This window comes from Phyllostomus hastatus, unplaced genomic scaffold (genome assembly GCF_019186645.2).
Source record: "Phyllostomus hastatus isolate PE091 unplaced genomic scaffold, TTU_PhHast_1.1 phas_scaffold_21, whole genome shotgun sequence".
Taxonomy (NCBI): Eukaryota; Metazoa; Chordata; class Mammalia; order Chiroptera; family Phyllostomidae; genus Phyllostomus; species Phyllostomus hastatus.
The window spans coordinates 48,092,716-48,113,564 of record NW_025334017.1 but is presented as its reverse complement, the minus strand read 5'-3'; the positions used below and the strand labels follow the sequence as shown (position 1 = coordinate 48,113,564).

At 61.7% G+C, this 20,849-nt stretch overlaps 1 protein-coding gene and 1 pseudogene across 1 annotated transcript in view; both read right to left on the bottom strand.

Moving 5' to 3' along the window:
- Positions 1-20,849, bottom strand: part of LOC123833008 (basic proline-rich protein-like) — a 176,079-nt gene that overhangs the window by 124,519 nt on the left and 30,711 nt on the right. The window lies entirely within an intron of this gene.
- On the bottom strand, positions 15,602-15,690 carry LOC123833428 (annotated as a pseudogene).

The window sequence follows — 20,849 nt, the reverse complement described above, 5'->3', positions numbered from 1 at the left end:
CGCGGCCACTAATCGGCTTAGCGGCTCAGCAAATCCGGGCGTTCGGGCCCTGGTGAAATCCCCCGGCCAAGACGGGCTTTCAAACCTCATTAGGCCCAGGGCCAAAGGGGTCTCCACAGGAGGAGGCGAGCCGGCCGGAGGCCAGGCCACCCTGGACCGGAGGGATGCGCAGGGGCCGCCGTGCGGGGCGCAGGGCCCGGCCCAGGCTGAGGCTGCACCCCGACCGTGGCCCCCCACGGGCCCTGGGCGCTCCGGGGCCCTCTGGTTCTGCGACGGGCCCTGCCACCGCGTACATGAACGAGTCTGGGTGGCCACAGCCGCCACCATGCCGCGCCCTCCTGCTGTCCGGCGGTGTGTCCTCCCGGCCAGAACGCGAGTGGCAGGGGGCTTGCACGCCCCCCCCCCCCGCCGCTCACAGGGCCCCCCCGAGGGGCTGGCACGGGGCCGCAGTTCAACCCAGGCTTGTGGACGGACGAGTGGGTGAAGCGACCGACCGCGGACCCCGGCTGTTCTGACGCAGGGAGCGTGTTGTCAGGTGGCAGGCGACGCGGACACCCTCTCCGGGCCAGAGACGCAGACGGGACCCCGTGCGGGTCCGCGTGGGCAGGGTCGCCCGGGTAGGGCTGCCGGCAAGGGGGCCGCCCGACCCCCCGTCAGCTGGGGTAGACCCGGTGCGGGCACGTGTGTGGGTGCACGTGTGTGCACACGTGTTGGGGCTCCCGGCGCGTGAGTCCAGTGCACGCACCCACCCACACACACACACACACACGTGTGAGTCTGGACGAACCCTGGCCCGCGGCGGTGAGAGCCGGGGGTCGGTGTCAGGGCCTCGTCTGAAGTCCCGCTCAGTCCATGAGGAGAACCGGAGCTGGTCACACAGTTCTGGGCCACGAGGGCTCTGGACGAGCCCACTGAGGCCGGACCACCACGGGGTCCGGGGCTGGAGAAGGGAGGGCAGGGCGGGGCAGGGCGGGAGGTGGGGTCTGGGGGTACAGGAGGCGTCTGCCGGGTTCCGTCTGTCCCTCCCTCCCCACATGGTGACCGCGGTGCTCCCCAGCAGTGCCTGCGCCGCAGCGAGCCCCAGACCACGAGGAGCTGCGCCGAGTCCTGTCCCCCCAGGGCGACGGGCCTGGGCCCTGGGGAGACTTTTCGGACCGGGAGCGGACCTCGGGCTCCACAGGCGTTTGTCGCTGTTGATGTTTCACGGCTGGTGGCTCAGGGACTGAGTCGGCAGGGCGTGGCCGGTGCCCGCCGCACGGCAGGGGCTCGGGAGACCCCGCGCCCCCTCTCTCCCTGTCTTCGCGCAGCTTCGAGTGCGGACGGCGCGGTGGGCAGAGGTGGGGCGGCCCTGATAACCCCCTCGCATGTCCCGATCTCTCGGGCAGCCGCTACACGTCATCACCCGGGTCATCACTGTCGTCAATCAACCCCGGAGACGGCGGCCCTGCAGGCACCAGCCTGGAGCCCGGCCACACGCGGACGGACGGTGACGGGCTTTGGCCACGGGCCCACTGGGGACATGGCCACTCGAGGGACAAGCAGCCCAGGGCACGTGCCGACTTCCCGTCACCACAGCCACTCGGCTTCCCGGGTTGCTATGAGCCCTGAGGGGGGCTGGCGGGAGCCGCCTGGTTCCTGTGCTGAGCTCCCGTCACGGCTGTGCATATGCACACACGTGTGTGACACACACACACACACAATGTTTTAGCTGCTCTAAATAACAATACGCTTGTGATGAAGGAAGGGATACAGAAGCCAGAGGCCAAGGACCCCCTGGGGTGGGCGCTGTGCCCACGTGACCCGTGACCTTGGAGTGCCCTTGGCTTGTCCATGCTCAGTGCCCCTCCCAGGACTGACCGGGGGGCCGTGGCCGGGGTCGGAGACCCGCGGTGCGGACGCCGGCGCGGGGCAGGCATTCCTCCGTGTGTGCTGGGGTCCCGCTCCCTCCCGCGTCCTTCCCGTCGCGGCCCCACCGGCTCTCCCTCACCCACGCCTCCCCGGGGCACAGCGCACGGCCCACCACACGCGGTTCCCGGGAAGAGCGGGAGCCCCTGGCCTCGCCCTCACTCCCGTCTGCCCGGGGCCTCCCCCGCGGCGACCCACACCGACGCGGCGTGCGGGTGAGGGTGAGCCGTTGTATCCCCCCGGCCCCCGAGGTCCCCCCCCCGCTCGGGTGCAGCCGCCGGCAGAGCCCGGCCTTTCTGTCAGGAGCACTGCTGAGCCCCCGCGGTGGCCGGTGGTGGCCGGGCGGTGGCCCAGTTAGCCGCCGGCCCAGCGTGGACATGCAGGCCGCTCCACACCCATGCCCAGCTCGAGGAGGACCGCCATGGGACCTAGGCCGTCGACGGGCGGTCCTGCTGCCTGCCGGAGGAGGACCCCAGGGAGGACTCGGGTCTGGGGGAGGGGGAAATGCTTTTCTTTCATTTCAGTGTAAAACGAATCAGGCACCGAACCTCTCAGTAAATATGTTCAAACATGACGTGGGGCCTGCCCCCGCCCCCAGGTGCAGGACAGTGAACGCGGGGCGCACGGCCCCACGCCCCGCCTGCTGTGCCGGGGTCCCCGGGAGGGGAGGGCCGGGGGAGCGGACACATGGAGGACGGGCGGGCGGTGGACGCATGGATAGATTAGTGGGCGGACGAACGGGTGGACGGGGGGCGAACAACTGATGGACAGACAGATTTATTGATTGCTTAACCTGCACTGGATTAGCTAATTTATGAACTGATTGAATCCCCACACCTCCCCTGCACTATGGGGGCCCCCGATTGTCAGGGAAGGGAGTTCAGCTCCAGACGCCCGACTGCTGCTTCCGGGGCCACACAGCTGGCGTCGGAGGTGGGACGCAGGCCCCAGCAGGCCCGGCCACTCGCTCGCAAATCCTGGGGGACAGACCACCCCGGGGGCGGGGCGAAGGGCTCCTCCAGGACACTGTCCTGTTGCACGACCCCCACGCTCCCTTCCCTCCTGCGGCCCTGGCGGCCCCGCGGCGGCCTCCTCGGGCTGCCCTGCTAGAGGAGGCCGGCTGGCCAGGAGCCCTGTGGGCGGCGCTCCCTGCGGCGTGGGGGGGACAGTGATCTCGGGGCTCCCACGAGGCTCGCGGGGCGACGCCGCCGTCCCGCTGCCCCCGCTCCTCCTGCCCAGTCAGGGTCTCTGTGTGGGCGAAGCCCTTTTCTTCCGGCTCCGTTCTTTAGACACACAAACACAAAAAATATCATAAGAAGCCCCAAAGCCACAGCAATCCATCTCCAGCTGGTTTCGGAGTTTAATTATCTAAATTATTGCTTTGCCCCGGCACAAAAGCAGAGGGCTCTATTTTTAAAGTCGCGGGAGCTGAGTGCTGGGTTGCGTCCGTCCGGCGTCAACAATGCGCGCTCATCGGGATCGGGCGCTCTTCACACTTCAGCGGCGCAACAATGGCTGCGGCCAGGGTCCCTGGCGAGCGTATTTTTAGCCTGAAAATCACCAGGGAGGGGCTGGGTGGGGGGGAGACTTCACAAGGCGGCCCTGGGCTGCTGAACAGCTCCTCCACCAGGCCCACAAAGACGGCGTCTGCCTCCGGGGGAGTGGGAGGTCCCAGGTGAGCGCCACGCGGCCGGCGAGGACACCCAGCAGGGACCGGGGCCGGGGCACCCAGCAGGCCTCTGTCTGCCCTCCAGCCGACACCCCTGGGTCCCACGGGGCAGGAGCAGGCGTGAGCGCGGGCACCTGTCGCCCGGGGCCGCGGTGTCGGCTGGGATGGTGGGCGTGTGCCCAGGGGGCGAGGTCCCTGCGGGGGAGAGACGCGGAGGAGGGTGCTGCGGGCCGGCAGGACAGCCGCAGGGGGGAGTGGGGCAGGGGAGGGGCGGGAAGAGCAGGCAGGCAGTGCGGGGGGGGGGGGCAGGGGAGGGCAGGCAGGTTCTGGAGAACTCTCCAGCCCCAGCTCCGTCCTGCCTCCTGGGTTGGGGTCTCAGGGACCCGTGAGCACACACCACGTCCCTGCGGCGGTGGGGACAGCCCACCCCCCTTCCCTGAAGGTCCTTCACTCCCTCCTAAGAGACCCCTCCCCCTCCCGGGAGGTACTTAACCCTGGATTCTAAAACCATTCATTTTCCCTGGATGTTGCCCATGAACACAAGGACTGCACGTGTGAATAAACTTGTGTTTGTTGCCGTTGTCCTGTGTTTCTGTTAGAGGGTCGCAGCTGAGAACTCAGGAGGGCAGAGAGAAAATTATTCTTCCTCCCCTACAACGGTCAATGTGGAGTACGGACAGTTAGCATGGACTGTGAATGCTGAATATGGGCTACAGATGATCCATATGGACTATGGGTGATCAATATGGACTATTGACGATCAATATGGACTGTGAACGATCAGTATGAACTATCGATGATCTATACGGACTGTGGATGGACTATTGATGATCAATATGGACTGTGGACGATCAATGTGGACTGCAAATGATCAATGTGGACTGCAAATGATCAATATGGACTGCAAATGATCAATGTGGACAGTCAATACAGGGAAGAGAGTCTCAGGGGACATGGTCACTGTCTTCAAACCCCGGGAAGTCACTACGCTGCCCGGGGAAGGAAATGAGTCTTACGGCAAAGCCAGCACTCGAGGGTGGGGACCCAGCTCGGCAGGTGTGGCCACGACGCATGGGGCGCCACCTACACGGAGCCAGGTGGAGTACTGGGGCAGCCCTGAAGGCAGCGAGCCCCCCGTCCCCGGAGGCTCAGGCAGAAGCCACGAAAGCATGAGCCTGCGCCCCTCTTCCGCTCGCAGCGCCCGCAGTGGTGGGGCGCACACGTTTCCTTGGGCTTCTCCGCAGGGTGCAACCCCGCGCCCATCCCTCTGGTGCCTCTAGGTCCTGTCCTTCGTCCTGTGCCTCCCTCCCCTCCTCCTCCTCCTCCTCCTCTCCCCTCCTCTCCCTCCCCGAGTCTCTCTCTGCTGCTCACTCCTGCGCCTTCTGGTCCAGGAGCTCCGCCGGATGTAAGGATTCCTACCTGCGCCCGCAGCATTAGCTGACGAGGGCGTCACATGGGCAGTGCCATCTGCAGCCCGGCGACCTCGCCCGGGCCGGGGTCTCAGGAGGGGCTGACGCCGGGTAAGAAACGTGCCGGAGAAAGGGTTCAGGCCTGTGGTGGGAGGCAGGCTCCCTCAGCAGCTGCACACCCAGGGGGCGTTTGGCTCTGCCTTGAACTGTGACCTTGGACGAGTCACGGGGCTCTCCTGGCCCCTGGTCCCTAGGCCATTTGCCACAGGTGCCGTCCCAGATGCCCTGTGGAGGGCCTCACCACAGCCCCGGGTTGGGGGGGAGGACACGCGACCCCCTGCACTGGGCAGGGGTCCCGGCGGCCAAGGCCCCGTGGCTTTTCCACAGTCACCCGCGCTTCAGGGAGACAGTCCGACAGCTCGGCAGGACGACTCGGCCTTGACCTTCACCCGCGCCCTCGACCTCATCTCAGAGCTGCGGGGGGCCCCGGCTCTGTCACATGGACTGAAAGTCCTGCCCGAGGTCCCGCTGCAGGGGTGCCGTCATACTGTCACCCGAGGGAGGGGGGGCGCAGTCCTGAAATCGCTGTGAGAGGTCGCCAGCGCGCTCAGCCGCCGCGGTGGGCTCTGCGGCTCCGGGGGGGGATGGTCATGACCGAGGGAGCCTGCAGCCCAGCGATGAATAAACATGGGACCGGCTGCTCCCAGATCCAGTCTCCCTCAGCAGCCGGTGACAGGGACAAGTCCCGGCTGACAGCGGCGCGGAGGGGGCGGAAGCCCGCGTCTCCTTGTCCTTGGCCCCGCCTTGCCGCACCATCTGCTCCAGTGCCCAAGCCTCCCAAGGAGCCCGGGACTGAGGACACGGGGGAAGGCTGGCCCTGGGTGGGGAGGGGCTGAAGCAGCACCTTCCTTCTCACCGGGGAGACCCCGGCTCGACCCGGTGAGTGGCTCTGGGCTGGGTGCCCCGCCGTCTTTGTGGCCCAAGGGCCTGCAGCTCGAGGGCCGGGCCGTGACTCGGCGGTGCGCCCTCTCTGACTTTAGACAGCACGGCCCTTCCCCCTGTTGTGGGCAGCTGTGAGTGACAGCACGCATGGCCAGCTGCCCGCCCAGGCTGCCTTTCCTCTGGTCTAAGACGCTGCAGGGTTTCAGATGCATCGTGTGTGTGTGTGTGTGTGTGTGTGTGTGTGTGTGTGTGTGTCTGTTGGGGGGGGTCACATTACCAAAAAGAAAGAAAGACCGCCAGTGACATCTGTGACACCGTTGGTGTGAGACACAGCCTGGTCCCGTGCTGTCCCAGCGTGAACCTCCGTGCTTCCCAAGTGATAAAACGAGGGGATCCCAGGACAATCAGCATTTTCGTCTCCGAAGCAGCGTTCAGGTTTCCAGGAGGGCTTGCTGGGCAGGTGGGGCAAAGGAGCCTGGGGTGGTCGCCAAAGCCGGACGCGAGGCTGGTGGGCCAGGGGGGTCACAGGCCAGCGGGCCTGTCAGTGCAGGGGACACGCCGGGCAGTAGGAGACCTTTCACAGTGAGTGGCCACCGCGTGAGGGAGGGAGTGCCCCAAGCCCTGGGCATGTTTGTTCAATCCAGGCTCAGCGGCATCCAGAGAACTCGAGAGCTGGACAGAGGCTACCGTCAATGCCCCGCAATACCCCCCCCCCCCCCGCGCCTTCCGAGGCTCAGCTCTGCAGAGCTGTGCCCGAGCGGAGGGAGGCGGGTAGACCAGATGGCCCTGTAAGTGCCTCTCAGCTGCAAGTTTCCAGAGTGAAGTTTCCCGTGTTGTCTTTTGTTTTGCTGTCGGCTGTTTTGTTTCGTTTTGTTTTTCTAACTCAGTGAATGGGTGGCTAATGAAGGAGAGACGAGGGGACTTCCTGGGAAGGACCGAGGCAGCTGTCTGCCCGAGGAAGACAACTGCTAATTGCCGGTTGCGGCTGGCGGCCCACAAGGGACCACCCTGAAGGTGGCCAGATGGCGAGACGACAGGCCCGGGAGGGGAGCGGCCCCCACAGGCCCTGGCTCCGAGGGGGCCGAGCGACTGGCAGGGGAGGCCAGGCCCCACTTCCTGCCGCCCCACCCTTGGGCGAGCCAGGCCGAGGCCGTAGCAGGGCAGCTGGGCGCATCTGGCCGCCGGCCCGGCTCCCTCCTCGCCCTGCAGCCGACCGCAGAGTCACACCGGACCAGCCACAACCGCCCCCAGCGCCGGGCTCCTGGCCGGCCTGGCCGACTGCCCGGCTGCGGTCTGATGCCTGTCAATCTGGTAGGTCCCCAGCTCCGTCTGGCTCGCATTCCCATCTCCTGGGACGTGCGGCAGACAACTGCCGTCATTCCATCCCAGGGCCCCCGCCGTGGGCCAAGTCCCACGCAAGGTCCGCACGCACACCCGAAGTCAGCCTTCCTGGCGTCACGGGGAAGGGGCTGTGACAGTCTCAACGGGCCACCTAGGCAGCTGGGACTCAGGGCTCGACAGCAGGGCCCGTGTCACGCCTGCGAAAGCTCTCAGCTCTGCGGGGGGACCCCTTCTGCCCAGATTCCTGGCCAGGTGTTCCCGGTGCCTGACCTGGTGCCGCCAGGTGCCTCTGGGAGCCACGACCCCTGTGACGACCCTGCTCTGACCCCTGACCCCTCTTGCGCTTTATCTTCCGTCTGAGTCCAGAGCACGAGGAGCCTGCTGCCCTGTCCCCCCGGTCTGAGGCCCGGCCCGACGGACCCAGCCGTGGTCACTCCCGCAGCAGCCTCAGTGCATGTGGGAGCCCCTCCCGCTGTCTCCCCTCGGGCCCCGGCAGAGCGTCACCTGCCGAAATTGCTGCTGTCCCTCCCTGTCCCCTGCCCCCGGCTCCACCTGACTGCCGGGCCAGACCGGCAGGCCCGGTCCTGTGGTGCCACGTGCCCCCTGCCCCTGCCCAGCAGGGGCGCCCGCTTCCCGGCTCCACCTGCCCTCGGAGGGTCAAAGCCCAACTCGCCTGCCTGTCCCTCCCGCTGCCTCCCACTCACCCCGCTGCACAGACCCCCGAGCACCAGCGCATTTCCTCTGGACCCCAAACCTTCCCTCTACCTGCAGGTGTCCGAAACCTTCACCTGAGGTCGGAGGCAGGAGAGAGAGAACAGCCCCAGCTCTAGCCCGTTCCTCCCGTGTCAGCTCCCCGCACTGCCGGGGCGGAGCCACACCCCGGATGGAGATGCCGCCGGAAACCCTGTCCTGGCGGAGAAAAGCCCTGCTCATGGGGCTGGGGGACTTGCATGGCCGCCCCGTGCCCCCTCTATGCCTGTGACACGGCTGTCCCCCCGTGGGAACTCCGAGATGCCAGCGCCTGTCCCCGGGGCCCCCACCCCACACGGCCCCCCGCCCGGCAGGATAAAGGAAGGTGGAGCGGACCGGGGCGGTTCCTGCAAAATGCCCTCACGTGTCTGCGGGCCCCTCCCACGTGGGGGAGCCCCCACGTTAGCGTGAGACGGTCCCTGAGCCCCAGAGCTCCTTCACCCGTGGGCACGGCCACGGGCCCTGCGCCGCCTTGGTCACGGGCCGCAGGCGTTTCCCTTCTGCCTCAGGGAAGCTGAGGAGCGAGGAGGCAGAGTGGGCGCCGCAGGGAAGCCGTGCGTTTTTCCGGGCAATTCCCCGGACCTCGTCCGCTCCAAGCAGCCAGCCGCGGGCCCGGACGGACGGCGCGTTTGGGGGAGTTAGTGCACGTTCCCCCGCAGTTTTCCCGCGTGGAGGAGCTAACCGATCACGGGCTGGGGACGGGGGTGGGGCGAGTGTGCGCCTCGTTACTGTGTCTCTCTGCCGGAGGCCTGGGAGGAGGGCGGCTGGGGGCGGATCTGCGGCTCCGCTGGCCCCCCCCCCCACTGCGGCAGAGCTCAGAGGGACAGGGCTGGGCAGGGATGACAGGGGGCCTCACCCACGTGCGCCGAAGGCCCCGACATCTAAAGGGTGGGTGTGCACACGCGGGAGCTCACCCACGAACGAGGCGGCTGGTGTGGGAGGGACGCCACGGGAGAGGGTCCCCCCCACCCTCCTTCCTGTCCCACGTCCTGAACAACCCTGAACAGGAGCCGTGGCGAGGTCTCGGGGTGACCGGGACACCGGTGCCCCCAACATTCCCGCCCCGACGGGTTCCACGGGCCCCTTCTCAGGAACGGCGCCCCCGGAGGGGCGACAGGCAGCGCGGGGTGTAGAAAGTTCTCAAGCCCTGCCCCCCCCCCCCCCCAAGACAAAGCAAGCCCGTCAGGCTGGCTACTCCTCTCTCTTTTCTTCTCGGAGCCTCAGTTTCCCCTCCTGGAGGCCACCTCCAGTGCACTGCGGGAATGAACGTGAGTGAGAGCTTATCTGGCCACGACGCCGGGGTGGCCTGCTCTGCACGGCGGGCCGGGCTCCCCAAGTCTCCCCCAGGCCGGCCCTGAGTAACTGACTGGCAGGGGCAGGGGATCCCTCCCCCTCCTGGCCCGGACCAGCCTGCCTCTCAGGTCAGAGAAGCCTCGTCCCCCCCCAGTCTCTAGCTCCACTCTCACTGGCTAACTGCGTCCCTCCTGGCCGGCTGAGGGAAGGAGGGAGATTTGCATAGTAATAAAAAGGTAATTAAGTCGCCAACACAGGAAAACCCCATTCTCAGGTTCCCCGGGAAAACCTCCCCCCCCACCAAGGAAAGGTGCAGGAAGCGGGTGGGGCGGCAGAAGCGTTAGCAGCCTTCCCCTGTCCACGGTCAGCGCCCGGCCCCGCAAATACAAATATTAATCGCGGCCAGGCCAGGCTGTCAGCAGCCGGCCAAACGCATAAACATCCGGCTCACGCGCAGGGCACGGGGGGGGGAGGGGCGTATCCATGGTGAAGACGCGGCCCGCCCGCGGCCCGGGGCTCCCACGGCTCGCTCCAGACGCCGGCGATTTCCGATATCTGATCGCGGCCCCGGGGGCCGAAAGGCGGCGTGTCAGCGAGTCGGCTTAGTCGTTGTTTACGGCCACTCAGACGGGATGCGCGCGGGTGCGTGTGCGCGCGTGTGTCCGTGTGTGCGCCCAGCGATAAGACTAATAATACCCGCGTCAAGCTCTCGTTCGGTCGGTGATTAATTTAGCGGCCTGCAGGCACCCGGCCCGGCAGGAACCCCCGCAGCGGTTCCCGCCGGGACCTCACGGGGCGGGATCGGCGCTCGCGCTCAGACCCCGCCCCCTGTGCTTGGCGCTCTCCGAAGTGCCAGGGAGGGGTGTTACCCACGCCCTCCACGACCCCACCCTGGAGAACACAGAGGGGGCGCTTTGGCATCAGCCTAGACCACGTTGGATCCACACCCTCCCCCCACGCCGCGCGGAACGGGACTGCCCGTGAAAGGCTGGAACTCAGACCCATCTTCCTTCCTCCCTCCTCCAGGGCCCTGGCCTGTCACGTGTGGCCAACTGTGACTCCCAGCCTGGGGGAGCCTCGGGGGGCTTGGGGTCCACAAGAGACACGTGTGCCTTCTGCTGGAGCTGGACCCCTCCGGTTCCCTGTGCTGGGCTGGGCTCCTGACCTTCTGCGTGTCCTTGGGGGCGACCTAAGCTACACTCTCGCCCCATCCAGGCCCCCCCGCCCCGCCGTTATACCTTTGTCCATTCATTATTCAACCTTCAATAACCTGCTCACTCAGCAATCATTTCCTGAGGGCATACTGTGTGCACCAGGGAACACAGGTCCTGAGAGGATCCATTTAAAAATACATCCAAAGTTGGGCATTTTGGATATGTTTTAAAAGTAGACCTAAAAGCCTTTTCTTCCGAATGAAATATAATCACGATAAGAAGAACCAACTCTATCTTTAAAGGTTTTTTTTTTAATAGTTTATTTTTTTTAAAGATTTTATTTATTTATTTTTTAGAGAGGGAAGGGAGGGAGAAAGAGAGAGAAACATCAATGTGTGGTTGCTGGGGGTCATGGCCTGCAACCCAGGCATGTGCCCTGACTGGGAATCGAACCTGCGACACTTTGGTTCACAGTCCGCACTCAATCCACTGAGCTACGCCAGCCAGGGTGTTCTTTAAAGGTTTTAACAGGAGGCAATGTTGGCAAGAACCGTCCTTCCCTAAGGGGGCGGGAGGCGGGAGGCAGGAGGCAGGGCAGCAGATCCTGGGGGGGTGGGGGGAGCAAGGTCGGGCTGGGGCCCGGTGAAGCCCGGTGTGTCTTTCAGGCACCCGAGGACACGACTCGGCTCGACATTTGCACGCGTGAATCTGGAGCTTAGGGAGCCATCCCGGCAGGAAGGGAGTTTAGGGAAAGGAGCTGGTCTGACTGGTCCCAGGGGAGCTCTCCTCTGGATGAAGGAAAAACAGGCAAAGACCCCGAGAAAGAGCGCCCTGGGGCGGCAGGGGGACTCGGAGACCGCGGTGTCCCGGGGGCCACGTGCACAGGGTGCTCAGGGAGCTGGGCAGGGCCCTCGCCAGGTGACAGACAGGTGAGAAAGGCCCTGGCGACCTGGCAGACGCAGTTTGGGTCGAATGGGGGGGATACACCGACCGGGGCGATTACGGGGAAAAGTGGAGGGAGAAGCAGTGGACACAGGTAAGGACGCCCGGTTGAGGGGACGTGCTGTAAATGGAGGGTAGAAAGGACGTCCACATGCACGCGCATACGTGAGAGGTTTGCGTGTACTTCATGTACACAGTTTCACATCCACGACGGGCGTCTGCGGGAGACTGTTGTGGCTCAGGAGGGCGGGTCGGCTTTCTGATGCGGGGGATGGGAGCCAGGCAGTGCCGAGTGACTGCCGCAAACAGGGACATCCTGTGCATGGGGACAGTCCCCCCCAGTCCCCCTCCACCCGCAGCCCCGCAGCGGCGCCGGTGCGCTGTCCGTGGTGCTGAATGGGGCTCCGTGCTCCGCCCAGACGAGCCCAGGCGCCCACGGTTGGTGGCTTGGCCTTCGACTGCATCGGCCTGCACCCCAGTTGCTACTTCACCACCCATGAACCACGAACACCAGGCGGTTTATTGTGTCACGTCTGCCCTGGGGAGGACGGGACGTGGAGGAAAGGAGAAGGGGAGACAGTGAGAGAGGGGCCAGCTCTAACCAGGCAGAGCCCACGGTGTGCCGGGCATAATGAGAGGCAGTTTTTACAGGTCATCCGGTACGATTCCCAACGCCACCCTGGAGGTGAGTGGCAGGGACGCCATTTTTTTCTAGTGGCCCCAGGGAAGGCCATGGGTCCGGGGTGAGCGGCCAGGGCGGGGGAGGGCCATCCCACCCTCTCCCTGGGGGTCTTCCTGAGGCCGGCGGGGACGAGACGGAGGCAGAGGCAGCTGGCCTGGCTGCAAGGGTGTGGCCTGTGCCGGCCGCGGGCACGTGGGAGGGGGTGTCTGCAGCCCCCCGAGTCCACCCCAGAAGGACGAGTTCTGACAAAGTGCGAGGGTGCTCAGCCCCGTCCGGCACAGGGAGCCTCCGACAGCCCGGGCCCGGTGCGTCCCCTTCTTCAGGGCGGTAGCTCCCCTCCGGTGACAAGCGGCCGGACTCCTTCAGGCTAGTTGCGGTGGCGGCCATAGAACGCGCGGTCCCACCTCCCGCTGCAGGGGCCTCGCCGACCGAGGGGCTTACGGCCGTGTTTGCTCCGGGGCGTCCAGGCCGCCCAGCCCCCTCCCTCCCCACAGGTGTCACATCTACGTACTTATGAGCTGGAGGCTCCGCCCACCCTTGCCTCCTCACGTCTCCACAGATGCTTCTCCCCACGAAGGTCGGCACAGGGAATGCCACCTGGGCCCCTGCGTGTCTGGATGCGGACGCACAACCCCGGACAGGCACGGCTGACCTCCCGCCCCCGGTCTCTCTCAGTGGCTGCCCCTCTCTCTTTCCCCCTCTGTCTCTCCTCCCCGCAACAGTCTTCGTATCAACACCGCTTCACAGGTATCTTCAACGGCAGTTGACATGCGCTAGTGTGTTAGTTTCAGGTGTCCGGCACGGCGGCCCAGCACGCACGCCCTTCAGAGCGACGCCCCTGGTAAGCCGGGGCCCGTCGGACCCCAGACGTGGCGCCGCAGGTGTTACCGTTGACCGCGTGCGTGTGTGTGGCCACCAAGTCCCAGTCAGTCGGGAAGCCTCGCTCCGGGCCGAGTTTCCTGCAGCATCTGGGCTGCAGTCATGGGATCGCCAAAACCGCCCCGCCTGACGTCACGCTTCCACAATGGGGTGGTTCTGAGGGGAGGACCTCTCAGCGCCCCCGTTCCACCCTCTTCGTCACCCCCTCTCTTCCACAGAACGCCCCTCCTAGGCCCTCACGGTCTGACGTGTGTTAGGCAGCCCCTCACCTGACCGCCTGCCTCTCTTTCCGAGCGTGTCTGCCCCAGGCAGCTGGGCAGGGCGGGCCGGGACCCCAAACCTCAGACGAGACAGAGAAGGAGCCTGGCTTCGGCGCCTGGCCCCGGGCGATGGCCTACTCCCGCCTTTCCCCAGAGAACTGAGCCTGGGTCTCCGTTCATCATGCGGTAGCGCTCTGTTTCCGTGTACACATTAGGTTGAGTTCCATGAAATTGCCATCGTTTGTGGGTCAAGACCAGTTGAATGTCAGTGATTTTACATGGTCCGCGGTGGCGTCTTCCTTGAGAATCTTGTTGATAGAGTGAACTGAGGATGAGGTTGCCATGGCGACAGGCGGACATCCTGGGTCCCTAATACCAGCAAATGTCACTCAAGCCAACCTCTTGCCAACCACGTCTGCATGAACCCCGCTCACCTACGGAGGCAGAGACCCCGCACGAACCATGTGACTAAATTCCGATCACGTAGAGGACCAGATGTCTTCTAGAGTAAACTGACGCGTAGGAGACAGACCCCTGAGGCCTGTCTTCCTGCGCCAGAAGACAGAGCCCAAGGGGACAGAATAAGGCCTAGATGCAGAGGAGCAAAGGGAGGAGTTGGGCCAAGGGGGAGGGCTGGTGCATTCCCACCTGAATTCCAGTCCATGTTTCCCCCCAGACCCTCCCTAGCACTCACTGATGAGACTGGGCTCTCTCCTCCCCTGTACCCCTCCGCTCCGCTGACCCAATCAGACACTGGAGTGGGGGAGCCCTCCCTCTCCCCATCCCAGGTCAGCCCCTCACTGCATCCCACCACGCCCACCTCTGCACTATTTATGGAATGTGCCCGCTTGTCTCTACCTGCCGCCTCGCCCTGGGCAAGGCCACCATCTACCCCCCCCCACCCCGGATGACATTGACCCTCGCCCACCCCCACCTCCATTTTACTCCCTGTGGGTTTACTCCCCACACCACTGTTACTCACACACGACCCCACGAAGATTCATCCCTGCTTCCCACGGCCGCTGCACAGATGACGGTTTCCCGTCCTTTGGCCATTACAGTCGGACCCGCCACGGGCCTCCGTGTGCGCAACGTGGACAGTGCGCACAGCCCTGCTGGCGGGCGGGCGGGCATCGGGGCAGTGGGGTTTCCAGGTGGCAGAGGAGCCTCCACCTCGGGACACGCTGGCCCGTGGTCTTCCATGCGGTCGCACCCACGACCCGCCCACGGGCTGCTCAGTTTTAGGGACTGGGCATCTTTGTTGACATTCGGTATTTCCAGCTCACACTTTTAGCCACGCTGTGCAGCGGTGCTGTTTTGTGACCCTAACGTACCTTTTTGGGACGGCTGACGAGGAAGAACACACCAAGTTCTCCTTCACTTGCACATTGTCCTTGGGAAGTGCCAGTGCAGTCTAGTTGCTGCCTTTTTTAATTGGGTTACTAGTGTTTTTTCTTCTTCACTTGTACACGTCCTCCTTTCAGTATAATCCGGATACGAGTCATCTGATGACTGTAAAGCCTTAATTCTAGTAAAATGCAATGGACTGGTCTATCCGGAACTGGTGAGGTGGTATGTGAGGTGCCGGTGGGGGGGGGGGCATTTCTAAGAGGGTCAGCAGTTCCACAAAGACTCGGTGAGATGCTGTGAGGTGAGGGCCAGCATTTATTTTTTGCATCTAATGTCCAGTTGACCTGCGTCATTTATGGAGACCATCTCTCCCCACGAGACGCTGGTTACACTTCATCAAGAGTTATGAGTTCTCTTTGTGGAGAAGCTTTCAACCACAAATTCATTTTCTTTAAATAGATAAAGGGTTATGCCACGTAGTTATTTCCTCTTCAGAGAGTCTTGGTCATTTATGCATTTAAAGCGTTTGTGGATTTTATCTAAGTTGTCAATTTTATGGGAATAAAGCTCATAATATTTTCCTCTTTACCCTTTTAATAAACCCATCCTCTGCAGCAGTGTCTTCTTTCTCATTGTCGATCTTTATAGCCCAAGTCTTCTCTCCTTTGTCTTGATCAGTCTTTATCATCGGTCTTCTCTATCGCCTCCCTGTTCTCCGAGTCACTGGTCTCCTCCCTTATCTGGGTCCCTTCCTCACTTCTGCTTAATTTCTGTTTAATTTGCTCCTGTCTTACCAGCTCCATGAGCTGAAACCAGAGAGCTTTGATCGGAAACCTTTCTTCTCTGTTCATTTTGGCCTTTCACATTGTAAATTCCCTCTGCCTGTGGTTTTAGTGGCATTTTATAAATTCCAATATGCTCTGTTTTAATCTTCGTTCAGTTCAAAATACTCCCTACTCTCCCTTTGGGTCCCTTCCTCGATGCCTGGGTATTTGCAAGAGTGTTATTTAGTTTCCAGCTATTTGGGGACTTTACAGAAATCTTTTTACTATTGATTTCTTTCTTTTTTGTCATCATCTCTCTTCAAGACAATATGAGTTCTCATCATTGACACTATTGATTTCTGACTCGAGTTCACTGTGGTCACAGAATGCACTTTAGACAACCTGAATCTTCTTTAATGCCCTGACATCTTGTTTTAATGGCCCGGAATACGATCCGTCTTAATAATTGTTCCGTGTGCACTTGAAAAGAACGGGCTTCATGATGTCGGGTGGATGGAGCTGGTTAATAACACTGCTCGAGACCTCGAGGTCCTTAGGACGTGTGGTGCCTGTCCCATCCATTATCGCGAAGAGGCAGGTCCTCAAACCTTCTGTTCGTGTGCGGTTGTCTCCTCTCCCTGCGTGCCCGTCAGCTTTTGCTTAAAGCATCGTGACCTCTTCCACGAGGCACAAACAATTTGGGATGGTTCTGTCCCCGTGAGCTGTTGACCTCTATCTTGGAAATAAAGTTTTTATAATCCCTGGTCACATTGTGTGCTCTGCAATCTACTTTGATATTATTGTAGCTATGGTACCTTTTTTTTTAAGATTTTATTTATTTATTTTTAGAGAGAGGGGGAAGGGAGGGAGAAAGAGGGAGACATCAATGTGTGGTTGCCTCTTGCATGCCCCCTACTGGGGACCTGGCCCACAACCCAGGCATGTGCCCTGACTGGGAATCAAACCACTGAGCCACACCCACCAGGGCTCTATTTTTTTTTTATGAGGGTAGCATGGTATACCATTTTCATAGTTTTACTTTTATCCTATTTGTGTCTTTATATTTAGAATAGGCTTTTTTTTTATAGGCAGCATAGAGTTGGGTCTTTATTTCTTTACCCCATCTGAAACTCTCTGTCTTCTCATAGGGGTGTTGAGAACATTTGAAGTAATTACAACAGTATTTGATTTAGTGCTGCCTTCTGATGTTTGTTTTCTAACTGTCCTGTCTCTTGATCATTGTTATCTGTATCTCCTGTGGGTTTTTTCTGTCTTCATTTCCCAGAGGAGCTGACATCTCTAGAGGTCCAGTGTGTGTCCTTCTGTGCATTACTTAACACGATCAACCTCTCCGCCACCTTTCGGAACACAGGGAATGTGGTCGCGAGCGCCGTTTGGGCGTCCTGGCTCATTCGGGCTACAGTCCGCGTGAGTTCGATGTCGCTGCCTGTAGACTGACTTCTTTTTCATCAGCGCAGGTCATGCTCTCCTGCTTCTCCGCACACCTGCTGTTTCGATCGGATGGCAAATACTGTGACTTTTATCTTGTTGAGTGCTGGGTCTTTCTGCGTTTCTACAAACACTTCTGAGATTTGCTCTGGGAGCCAGTCAAGCTACTTGGAAACCGTTTTATCCTATCTGTCTTCTCCTAGCTTGTGTTAGGCTGCATCCCAGCTTCATTTAATCTGAGGATAATTAATCCCTGCTCCCGAGGCCAGCCGTTCTGAACACCTGTGCATGCCCGAATCACGGGTCTCGCCGTCTGACTGTTGGAACCGTACATGTGCCCGTCAATCCCTGCCCGCGGGAGTCTCCGACTCCCTCTCGGTTCTGGGGACCCGCCTCCCCTCCGCCGTGACCAGTCTGGGTGCTCTCTGCCCGCAGACAGGCACGGTCCTTTGACTTCACGTTTTCAGCTCCACACCACATTGTTGGCATTTTTGCTCTACTGTGTCGCTGTACTTTCTTACGGATATTTTTATTATAAAATAAAACACGGATACAGAAAACCACATCCGACACACGTGCGGTTCCCACTCTATTCTTGGGCGCACTCCCCGGGGACCACCGCCAGGTCAGCCACAGAAAGAGCCCGGTCGCCTGCCCTGCCCACGAGTGCCGGCGGTGCCGTCAAATCCCGTCTACCCCTCTGCACCCCGCTGCGTGACTGCCAGCCTGCTGTTCATCCTAATTGCACCTTTAAAAAAGTTTTATCATGCAAAGGTGGATCCCTGGACTTCACAGCTCCGTCTTGCCCGATTTTTTAAATTGGACACGTCCTTTCAGCCTCTTTCATCCCTCGCGGGCGCCTGTCTGCGCCTTTCCCTCCCGTCATCTGGGGGAAGTCTGGCGCCTCTGACTCCCGGCTTCCCGCAGGCTGGGCTCTGCTGATAGCATTGTCCGCGGGCCCGCCGGTCCCCTCGGCGCCCTGCGCCCTGCGTGTGGGCTGCCGGGTGCGGAGCCCGTGCCAGCCTCAGGCTCCCTCCCCTTCCGGAGACGCTGCCCAGGGTCCAGCCAGGCAGGGGGAGGCACGGACCTCGTGGCCCCACCTCTGTCTGCCACGCGACCAGCCGCGGGTTTTAAGGCCCGGATCTGCCCGCCCCGCCGGGGCCCCCGAGGGCGATGTGCTAATTCTGTCCTCTCAGTGGCTTCGTTTTTCACCTGCTGACTTTTCAAGGATTTTAGGGGAAAGGCATGGAGTGGACCCCCATACTCACCAGTCCCGGTGCTGCCCCCTCCGCCCTCTGCCCCGGGGACCCCACCCTCATCCCAGGGGTCAGGGCACTGGGAACGGACGCTCTGTTTTCATTTACACGGAAGCATCTTTATTTCACACTCGACTCCGAAAGCATTTGCTGCTTGCTGAGCTCCAGGCTGACATTTAAAACGGCATTCCAACGTTTCTGTGTTTCTGGCGAGGAATCAGTGGGGTTTTTCGTTTGTTTGTTTGTTGTTTTTATATTTGCCTCTGCCTCTTCTGCCCCCTCCCCCCGTCCCCCGGACGCCCTTGAGATGTTCTCTTCGGCTGTGAGGTTTAGCTGTGTGACTGTCACCTGCCTATTTGTGCTCCATTTTGTATTTATTTTGCCTGGTTTTACTGAAATTTTTGGATTGGCAGGCTGATGCTTTAATCACATTTAGAAAATTTCAGATAATAATCTCTTTAGCTATTTTTTTCTTCCCCTTCCCCAGTTCTGCATGTTGGATTGCCCAGGATTGTCCCATGGGTGAATAAATTGCACTTTATTTTTTTTCCAATTTTTCTCCGGCCCGTGCTTTAGTTTATTCCAACTCTAATACCTCATCTGCAGGTTTAATGACCTCTTCTATTGTGGAATCAGATGAATTTTTCTGTTGCTTTTAGAATTCTGATAGCTCTCCTAAAAATTTCCTGCCTCTTCACTCACATATATATTATCACATACGGATTCTTTACCATGCTCATCGGAGCTATTTTAAAGTCCTTTTCTTACCATTTCACACAGCCCGTGTCTGCGGTCACCCGCGCACTGGACATGCCACGAGCTGATGTGGGGGAGAAACAGGTGCCCACACTGCACTGCAGCGCTGCCTTCAGGGGTGGGTCACACGCTCGGGCAACAGCCCAGCGTCCCCGGAGACCACCTTGCAGACGTCAGGCTCGGCTGGAAGTCAGCCAGGCCTGAGTCTGCATTCCGTTCTCACCCGACACAGCCCCAGGTCCCAGCGCCACCCTCACCCAGAGGAGAGCTGTCTCCGCCTCACACACCTGTGCCGAGAGCGATGGAAGAGACAGGGCGCAGCCCAGGTGCGCGGGCGGCAGAGGCATGTGGAGGGGCAGAACCCGAGTGCCCCCCAGGCCCCCGCCCCGCGGTGCCGGGCAGACAGAGGCGATTCTGCGCTGGGAAGGCCGGGCCGGGGCACCGGCCTCCTTGGGTCGAGTGGAAGCCTGTGTCTCCCAGGCCCCTGCGGCTGGCAGTCCTGGCCCCCCAGGACCTCCCGGGGTCTCTGCTGTTTCCGCGTGTATAACGCGCTCCCACGTTTTGGGGCCAGACTTTCAGGGAGGGTGAAATCTTCTGTTTTCATGTAATTATTTATTGATTTATATTTTGAAACGAAACTGATGATTGAATTCCAGGTATTATTTTGCATACAGATGCCGTTATTGCTCTCTAGAATTACGCTTTTAACGCCCGAGCGTAAATAAAAGAATTAGAAACATTTGTACAGACACGGGATTAGCACCACCCGTGGGTCCTTTATTTTTCCCTCGGAAATGCGGCACAAACCTGCGCATCGCGCGGCACTTCTTTGGAAACCCCAGCGCAGTGAGCACCCCTGCCTCCCTCCCCCCCTAACGCACATGCGCCCCCCGCCCACATTTGGGAGCCCTACCAGCGCCCCGCACCAGGCCGCTGTCTTTGCACCCTGGGGCTCGCCTTCAGATAGGGCGCAGAGCTGGGATTCACACCGCGTCCTAGGTTTGAGAGGCGGCTTTGGGAGCCGCTGGGTCCGGTTCCCTGGTCACTCGGGGGAGCCAGAGGCCCAGAGGTCACGCGAGGTGCACCGGGGACACGCAGTGAACCACCGCCAGCGCCATCCGCGGCATCGACGTGGCCCGACTCCAGGAGGGGGCGCTGGCCCGATGCGAGCTCCACTCCCGTCCAGTCGTACCGTGTTCCTGAAAACAGCGCCCTGAGCGCGAGAAGCGGTCGGAGGCACCGGCTGTCTGCGCCACGGGGGCGCATGCGCACCCAGGAGCGGCTTGGGGCAGGGGCGCCGCGCAGCCAGTAGGGAGAGGGCCCCCTGGTGGCCTCACCCCCGCAGGCGGGAGTCCGCCTGGCGAACGTGCCACGGCCCCCCAGAAAGTATAAACAGCAGGAAAGCGAGGCTGGAGAGGCCGGAGAGGGAGGCACCTTCGCGGGGGGCAGACGGCAGTTCCGAGCCAGGACTCCCCGAAACGCCGCTGACGCTCCGCCCTCTGCCGACGGGGACGCGGCCCAGTCACCCCCCACCGCGGCCGGCGGGGCTCGGTCGCCGGGCCGTCTGGGGGTGGCAGGTGTGCCGTGGGGAGCCGAGGCCTCCAGGGCCAGGCGGTGTCCTCCTGCCTTCCCCACCCTCCCCTGTCAGCCGTGGGTGGAGCCTGCCTGGGCCTGTCCGCTGGCCCAGAGACCCCTGGGAGACTCAGGGAACCACTGTGGCCCGTCCTGCAGCCACGCCCGGGCCACCCACGCAAGGGGAGCCCAGCAGAGCCACGGGCGAACCACGTCAGGGAGACGGAAATCGCTGCCGACAGCCTCCAGGCTCTGGGGACGCTTCTTCTGCACAGTTACCATGGCAATGGTGCTCTTACACCCCAGCGCGGTACAGGGTGACCGACACTGTGACGCTGTCGGCTTGTCCTAAATTAATTTACGGGTTCGAGACGTGGCTGGGCCCAGCTCTCGCTAGGAATGGTTGGAACTTGAAAAGCAAATTCTGAGTCACAAGGAGGAAAATAAACTACGAATAGCTCGGGACATTCTGGAAA